This window comes from Hordeum vulgare, chromosome 7H (genome assembly GCF_904849725.1).
Source record: "Hordeum vulgare subsp. vulgare chromosome 7H, MorexV3_pseudomolecules_assembly, whole genome shotgun sequence".
Classification (NCBI taxonomy): domain Eukaryota; kingdom Viridiplantae; phylum Streptophyta; class Magnoliopsida; order Poales; family Poaceae; genus Hordeum; species Hordeum vulgare.
The window spans coordinates 47102038-47111056 of NC_058524.1; positions in this window are offsets into that span (position 1 = coordinate 47102038).

Below are 9019 nucleotides of genomic sequence, written 5' to 3' on the forward strand. Positions count from 1 at the left end.
GAAAAGTTAGGGTTTTTATGCTCAAATACGAAGGACGGGTTGATTACCTGAAACATCAGGGGTTTTTCGGAAAATGCAAAAAAAGATTCGTTTTCTGACTTAAATCCGGAGTGCGGGTTGATTACGTGAAACATCACGGGGTTTTCTGAAAAATGCAAAGAACGATTCGTTTTTTGACTCAAACGGACTGGGGGTTGAATACTGAAAAAGCGAGGGGTGTTTTTGTAAAATAACCGCACCGGACGACAGAAGCGCTCCGCGCTTTATTATTAGGGGATACGATGTCGGTCTGAATAAACTGTCATCCCTTGACCAACTAAAACTGCCGTAAAAACATTCAATAATGCCACTGTTAGATTTAATGGGTTTGGCCTCGCCTCGCCACTTTTTTTAAGTGTGTGTTGAGAAGAGAAAGGAGATAATCACACGCGCTCTCTCGCTCGCCTCGCCTGGCAGGACGGCACGACTTCCTTTTGCCGTTTTATTTTTTATGTCTTGGCACACAAGTTGAGAATTTCTTGTCCGATAAGTTTACGACTTGGAAATCAAGTCGGTTTGAGACGTGGTCGCGACACGGAACCGACCATGGTCCTCCTATATATGCTGCTTACCGTGGTCGGTCAAAGACACACCGAAAACATCTAGGGTTTTGCCTCGTCTCACAACTTGCGCTGCCATTGTAGTCTACCTCATCTCGAACATCGGGGTGCGAGAGAGTAGGTCTCCGAAACCGTTCGTCTTTGCGATCCTGCACCGGGAGAGGACGAATTAGGTTTTTGGAAGCGCTTTGCGCGACTGCTCAAATTCGTCATCACGGGTTGTCTACCGTCCAAGTCGGGCAGTGCTACTCATCGTCGTCTTCATCGCCATCAACAAAGGATAATCACCAACATCATCGTCAACACAGCCGCTCCTGCTGCAACTAACGAACAATACGTTACTCATAATCTGTTTATGTTGATCATTGTAGTTGTTGTTTCTTGCACGGTGATGTTGTGCATGTTCAGTTGCTCTGCCGGATTGCTGGAGTATTGCATGCTATATTATGTTTTAGTCGTGAATTATTTAGTGGAATTAATCATGAACTTGTCTAATCTTCCAACAATCCAAAAACCTAATTGTAGGCAATTTCTTGAGTTAACTATGGTTGGATTTGCTGATGCACTGAGGCCGGATAAGTTTACCGGTGTGCACTTTAAGAGGTGGGAAGTGAGATTCACGCTTTGGCTTTCTTCTCTGAAAGTTTTCCATGTTAGTGTTGGCATGCCAGAGGGAGCTTCTGATGAAGATCAGAGAAAGTTCCAGGAAGCCAACACTATGTTTGTGGGATGCGTTTTGAGTGTTCTTGCTGACCGTCTGTGTGATGTGTATATGCACATACAAGATGTAAAGACACAGTGGGATGCAATGAAGGCTAAATTCGGTGCTACAGGTGCATGCAGTGAACTGTACATCATGGAGAATTTTCAAGACTACAAGATGGTGAATAACCGTTCTATGGTTGAACAAGCTCATGAGATACAGTGTATTGTGAAGGAACTGGAACTCCTTAAATGTGATCTACTCGATAAATTTATGGCTGGGTGCATGATTGCAAAGTTGCCTCCTTCATGAAGAAACTTCGCCACTTCTCTCAAACATAAGAGACATGAGATATCAGTTGAAAATCTGATTGCATCTCTTGATGTTGAAGAGAAAGCTCGGGATAAAGACACTACTGAGGAAGGAGGTGAGGTTCAACCTACTGCCAACATGATACAAAGGTTTCCATAGAACAAGAACAAAGGAAAGAACAAGCCTGTTTTCAACAAGCCTATAAAGACTAGTACCTTCAAGAAGAAGAAGTTCAACAAGGCTGAGCTAGAGTGCTATGCCTGTGGGAAACTCGGACACTTTTCCAAGGAATGCCCAGAACGTGCAGATCGCAGAGGGAAAACCAGCTCCAAGACATTCAACATGGTGACCGCTAGCAACAATGATGGGTATGGTAATTTACCTACTGTGCTTTCAGTATTCCAATCATCTTCATGGTGGATTGATTCAGGAGCTAACGTTCATGTGTGTGTTGACGTCTCTTTGTTTACTTCTGATCAGGTCGCGAGGGATTCTTCCGTCCTAATGGGGAATGGGTCGCATGCTTCTGTTCGTGGCATTGGCACAGTGGATCTGAAATTTCCTTCGGGAAAGATCGTGTAATTAAGAAACGTGCAACATGTCCCTACTATGAACAAGAATCTAGTTAGCGGCTCCCTTCTATGTCGAGATGGGTTTAAGGTAGTTTTAGAGTCAAATAAAGTAATCGTGTCGATATTTGGACAATTTATAGGCAAAGGCTATGAGTGCGGAGGCTTGTTCCACTTTTCCCTTTCAGATTTTTGCAATAAGTTAGTAAACCAAATTTGTGCTAGTATTAATGATGATACAAGTGTTTGGCATTCTCGTTTATGTCATATTAATTTTGATTTAATGTCTCGGCTATCCAGTATGAGTTTAATTCCTAATTTCACACTTGCCAAAGGTTCTAAGTGCCATAGTTGTGTGCAATCGAAGCAACCTCGAAAGCCTCACACGGCTACCGAAGAGAGAAACTTGGCACCTCTAGAACTCATACATTCTGATCTATGTGAGATGAATGGTGTGTTGACAAAAGGTGGAAAGAGATATTTCATGACTTTAATTGATGATGCGACTAGATTTTGCTATGTGTATTTGTTGCAAACCAAAGATGAAGCTCTCGATTATTTTAAGATCTATAAAGCCGAAGTTGAAAATCAACCAGAGAGAAAGATCAAGCGTCTTAGGTCGGATCGTGGTGGAGAATAATTTCCCAAAGTTTTTGATGAATTTTGTGAGGAACATGGTATCATTCATGAGAGCACGCCTCCCTATTCGCCCCAATCAAACGGGATTGCCGAGAGGAAAAACCGCACGTTGACTGACTTGGTGAACGACATGCTAGACACTGCTGGTTTATCTAAGGCATGGTGGGGGAGGCTTTGTTGACTGTATGTCATGTTCTGAATAGAGTTCCTAACAAAAATAAAGAGAAAACCACTTATGAATAGTGGGTTCGGAGAAAACCATCACTTTCTTATTTGCGCACTTGGGGATGTTTGGCAAAGGTCAATATTCCTATCCCCAAGAAACGCAAACTTGGACCAAAGACAGTGGATTGTGTTTTTCTGGGTTATGCTCATCAGAGCATTACTTATAGATTTCTAGTAATTAAATCTGAGGTTCCTGATATGCATGTAGATACTATAATGGAATCTCGTGATGCAACATTTTTTGAGAATATGTTTCCTATGAAAGATATGCATAGCATTGCTAGATTTTCTTCTGAGTTAAATATTAAATCTAGTACATTTGATGATTATATTGAACAAACACCCGAGGAAGTCCATGAGAAGGATAAGGATGAAGCTCCTGTAAGGAGCAAGAGACAAAGGGTTGCAAAATCCTTTCGTGATGATTTCATCATATACGTTGTGGACGGTACTGCCAAGTCTATCGAAGAGGCATATGCGTCTCCGGATGTAGGTGATTGGAAAGAAGTTGTTCATAATGAGATGGACTCAATTATTTCTAATGCAACTTGGGAGTTAACTGAACGACCTTATGGTTGTAAACCTGTGGGTTGTAAATGGGTGTTCAAAAAGAAGTTAAGTCCTGATGGTACTATTGATAAGTACAAGGCGCGACTTGTGGAAAAGGGCTACACTCAGAAAGAAGGCAAAGATTACTTTGACACCTATTCAGTTGTTGCTAGAATGACCACCATCCGGGTGCTACTTTCCCTGGCTGCCTCTTATGATCTGATCATTCATCAAATGGATGTAAATACGGTTTTCCTAAATGGAGAGTTGGAAGAGGAAATTTATATGGATCATCCTGATGGGTTTGTGGTAAAAGGAGAAGAGAAAAAGGTGTGCAAGTTGCTACAATCTTTGTATGGTCTCAAACAAGCACCTAAGCAATGGCATGAGAAGTTTGAAAGAACTTTGACTTCGGCGGGATTTGTCATTAATGAGGCTGATAGGTGTCTTTACTATCGCCATGGTGGAGGCAATAGTGTCATATTATGTTTGTATGTGGATGACATATTGATCTTTGGTACAAACATTGTTGCGATCAATGAGGTCAAGTCTTTCCTATCAAAGTATTTTGACATGAAAGATCTGGGAGAAGCCGATGTGATCCCAAACATCAAACTTATTAAGGATGAGAGTGGGATTACTCTAATGCAATATCAGTATGTTGAGAAGAACAAGAAATAAATGAGAGATCAATTAAGATACTCTCAAATTGTTAGTTCACTCATGTACTTAGCTCGTGCTACAAGACCAGACATCTCTTTTGTTGTGAGCAAATTGAGTAGGTTCATGTCCAACCCGGGTAATGATCATTGGCATGCACTAGAAAGGGTCTTGCACTATCTGAGAGGTACTATGAGTTATGGAATTCACTATTTAGGTCGCCCGCTGTTGTAGAAGGATATAGTGATTCAAATTGGATCTCCGATGTTTATGTACTCTATGCTACAAGTGGGTATGTGTTAACTCATGGAGGTGGTGTGGTGTCATGGAGGCCTTGCAAGCAAACCATATTGACAAGGTCAACTATGGAAGCAGAACTAACTGCTTTAGACACAACCACTGTAGAGGCAGAATGGTTGCGTGAACTCTTGATGGACTTGCATGTGGTTGAAAAACCCGTACCGGCTATTCTTATGAATTGTGACAACCAAAAGGTTATCGCTAAAGTAAATAATTCTAAGGATAACACAAAGTCATCAAGACACGTGAAGAGACGTTTGAAATCTGTCAGGAAGATGAGAAACTCCGGAGTAATAACTGTTACGTCAGACAAAAACCTGCCAGATCCTTTTACAAAGGGACTATAACGAAATGTGATAGATATTGCATCGAGGGAGATGGGTATGATACCCATATACTTTACACCTTAGTAGTAACCCAACCTTTGTAATCGGAGATCACGTGAATTAGGACCTGGGAAAAACAAGCTATTGGTTAACAGAGGAGAGTAATAAGTGACCGTCTCTAAGTGAAGATGCAAAACTCTCAGAGTTGTAAGGATTAAGTGTTGTAAGGAAGGTTGGCAACATGCCTTAATGTGATTCTATTGGCTATTATAGCAAAGATGTTGTCCTACAGAGCAATCTTGAAAGAACACACCTATATGAGCTCCGATTGTAAAACGTCACAATCTAGGAGATTTGGGTAATCTCTAGTAAGCTCATGAAGAGACCAAGGAGTACGACGTATATGCTCCAAACCGCGGGGTAGCCTACTGGAAGCCAGGTACTGGTGAAGACTTTGAGTGAAACTTGTTCACACAAAACTAGCAATTCAAGGCATAGTCCATTGTCAAGTTGTGGATAGATGTAGCTTAAAGTTCTAGACAGAAGTTCAACTTAACAGTCTCTTTTGAAATACTGGTATATTAAACAAGTCGAGAAAAAAGGCAAATCTCTAAATGGGTATTTGAGATCTGGTGGGGGTTGTTAGATTTAATGGGCTTGGCCCATCTACAAATTCTGAAATCTCAAATTAAGCCCATGAATAAAATGGCAAATGGTGGTGTGGTGGTGCTAAAGTTTAGTCCCATATCGCTAGTGGAGGAAGAGTTGGACTTCTTTATATTGTGAGTTCTCCCCGCCACTCTAAGTGTGTGTTGAGAAGAGAAATGAGAGAACCACACGCGCGCGCTCGCTCGCCTCGTCGGACGGGGCAGGGCGGCGCGTACGTGTGACATGCGCGTGAATGGTTCGCCGAATTCCGGTCTGATGCCTTGCGAGGGCGCGGCTTCCTTTTTCCGTTTTATTTTTTATGTCTTGGCACACAAGTTGAGAATTTATTGTCGGTAAGTATACGACTTGGAAATCAAGTCGGTTTGAGACGTGGTCGCTACACGGAATCGAGCTTGGTCCTCCTATATATACTGCTTACCATGATCGACCAAAGACACACCGAAAACATCTAGGGTTTTGACTCGTCTCAGAACTTGCGCCACCATCATAGTCTACCTCATCTCGAACGCCGGCGTGCATCAACGTGCGAGAGAGCAGGTCTTCAAAATCGTTCGTCTTTGCGATCCTACACCGGGAGAGGACAAATTAGGTTTTTCGGAAGCACTTTGCGGGATTGCTCAAATTCGTCATCATGGGTCATCTACCGTCCAAGTCGGGCGGTCCTACTCATCGTCGTGTTCATCGCCATCAACAAAGGATCATCACCAACAGCATCGTCAACACAGCCGCTCCTGCTGCAATTAACGAACATTACGTTACTCATAATGTGTTTATGTTGATCGCTGTAGTTGTTGTTTCTTGCGCGGTGATGTTTTGCATGTTCAGTTGTGTTACTTCTCAAACAACAACGCCAGAAATTGACACGTTGACGGAGATTGGTCTTGCGTTGGTTTTTTCCTTGAAGAGGAAAGGGTGATGCAGCACAGGAGCAGTAAGTATTTCCCTCAGTTTGAGAACCAAGGTATCGATCCAGAAGGAGGGTCTCGTCAAGTCCAGAGTACCTGCGCAAACACAAACAATCTTGCACCCAACTCTTCAAAGGGGTTGTCAATCCCTTCAAGATTGTTTGCAAAGTGAGATCTGAAGGCGGAAAGTGCAACGAAGTAAAAAGGTGTAAGACTGAAAATATGGTGTGGAGTAGACCCTGGGGCCATAGTGTTCACTAGAGCCTTCTCTCAAAATAGCAAGTATTACGGTGGGTGAACAAATTATTGTCGAGCAATTGATAGAACCGCGCAAAGTCATGACGATATCTAAGGCAATGATCTAGCATATAGGCATCACGTCCGAGACAAGTAGACCGATACTTTCTACATCTACTACTATTACTCCACACATCGACCGCTATCCAGCATGCATCTAGTGTATTGAGTTCATGAAGAACAGAGTAACGCTTTAAGCAAGATGACATGATGTAGAGGGATAATCTCAAACCAATGATGAAAACCCCATCTTCTTACCCTTGATGGGAACAACACGATACGTGCCTCGCTACCCCTTCTGTCACTGGGTGAGGTCACCGCACGGTATGAACCCAAAACCAAGCACTTCTCCTATTGCAAGAATCATATATCTAGTTGGCGAGAAAAAACCCACAACTCGAAGAGAATTACAAGGATATGAAATCATGCATAAGAGAGATCAGAAGAAACTCAAATAAGATTCATAGATAATCTGATCATAAATCCACAATTCATCGGATCTTGACAAACACACCGCAAAAGAAGATTACATCGGATAGATCTCCATGAAGATCATGGAGAACTTTGTATTGAAGATCCAAGAGAGAGAAGAAGCCATCTAGTTACTAGCTATGGACCCGTAGGTCTATGGTGAACTACTCACGCATCATCGGAGAGGTCATGGTGTTGATGGAGAAGCCTTTCGTGTCCGAATCCCCCCCTCCGACAGGGCACCAGGACGTACCCCAGATGGGATCTTGCGGAGACAGAAGCTTGCGGCGGCGGAAAAGTGATTACGATGCTCCCCTGATTTTTTGGGAATATTTGGGAATTTATAGGCGCAAGATCTAGGTCAGGGGACCTCCAGGGGTCCCACAAGCCTGCATGGCGCGCCCCCTGGCCGCGGGGTGGGGGCTTGTGGGGCCCCTGGGGCTCTTCTGGCTTGGCTCCCAAGTCCCCCGATCTTCTTCCGTTCCAGAAAAAATCTTTTCGGGGTTTTTCTTCCGTTTGGACTCCGTTTCAAAATCTCCTCTGAAAGGGGTCAAAAACATAGCAAAAACAGGAACTGGCACTTGGCACTGAATTAATAAGTTAGTCCTAGAAAATAAATAAAAGGCATGCAAAACATCCAAAATTTGACAAGATAATAGCATGAAACCATAAAAAATTATAGATACGTTGGAGACGTATCAAGCATCCCCAAGCTTAACTCCTGCTCGTCCTCGAGTAGGGAAGTGAGAAAGAATGAATTTTTGATGTGGAATGTTACCTAGCATAGTTGTCCTTTGCAACTTCTTTCACGTGGCATGAATATTCAGATCCGTAAGATTCAAAACAATAGTTTGCTATTGACATGAAAACAGTAATACTTCAAGCAAACTAGCAAAGTAATCATGAACTTTCGAAATAACAAGGCCAAGGAAAGTTATCCCTACAAAATCATATAGTCTGGCTATGCTCCATCATCCTCACACAACTAATGTAAATCATGCACAACCCCGGAATTGGCCAAGTAATTGTTTTTGCACTCTTACTTTCTCAAACTTTTTATAACTATCACGCAGTACATGAGCGCGAGCCATGGATATAGCACTATAGGTGGAATAGAGTGTGGTGGTGGTTATGAGACAAAAAAGGAGGAGATGGTCACATTGACTCGGCGTATCAATAGGCTACGGGGATGCCCATTAATAGATATCAATGTGAATGAGTAGGGATTGCCATACAAGAGATGCACTAGAGCTATAAGTATGTGAAAGCTCAAGAGGAAAACTAGTGGGTATGCATCCAACTTGCTTGCTCACGAAGACCTAGGGCAATTTTGAGGAAGCCCATCATTGGAATATACAAGCCAAGTTATATAAAAGATTCCCACTAGCATATGGTAGTGACAAAGCAAGAAACTCTCAATCATGAAGAACATGGTGCTAACATGAAGCACAAGTGTGGAAAAAGATAGTAGCATTGTCCCTTCTCTCTTTTTCACTCATTTCTCTTTTTTTTATTTGGGCTCTTAGGCCTCTTTTTTTCTTTTCTCTTTTTTTTTGTTTTTGGGCTCTTTGGCCTCTTTTTTTTTATTTCCTCACATGGGACAATGCTCTAATAATGATGATCATCACACTTTTGTTTACTCACAGCTCAAAGATCACAATGATGATGACTCATAGGAAATGCCTCCGGCAGTGTATCGGGATGTGCAACGATCTAGTATGATCATTCAATGGCAATATGAGAGTGACGGCACAAGTCATGAGACGTAACGGTGGTAGTTGCATGGCAATATATC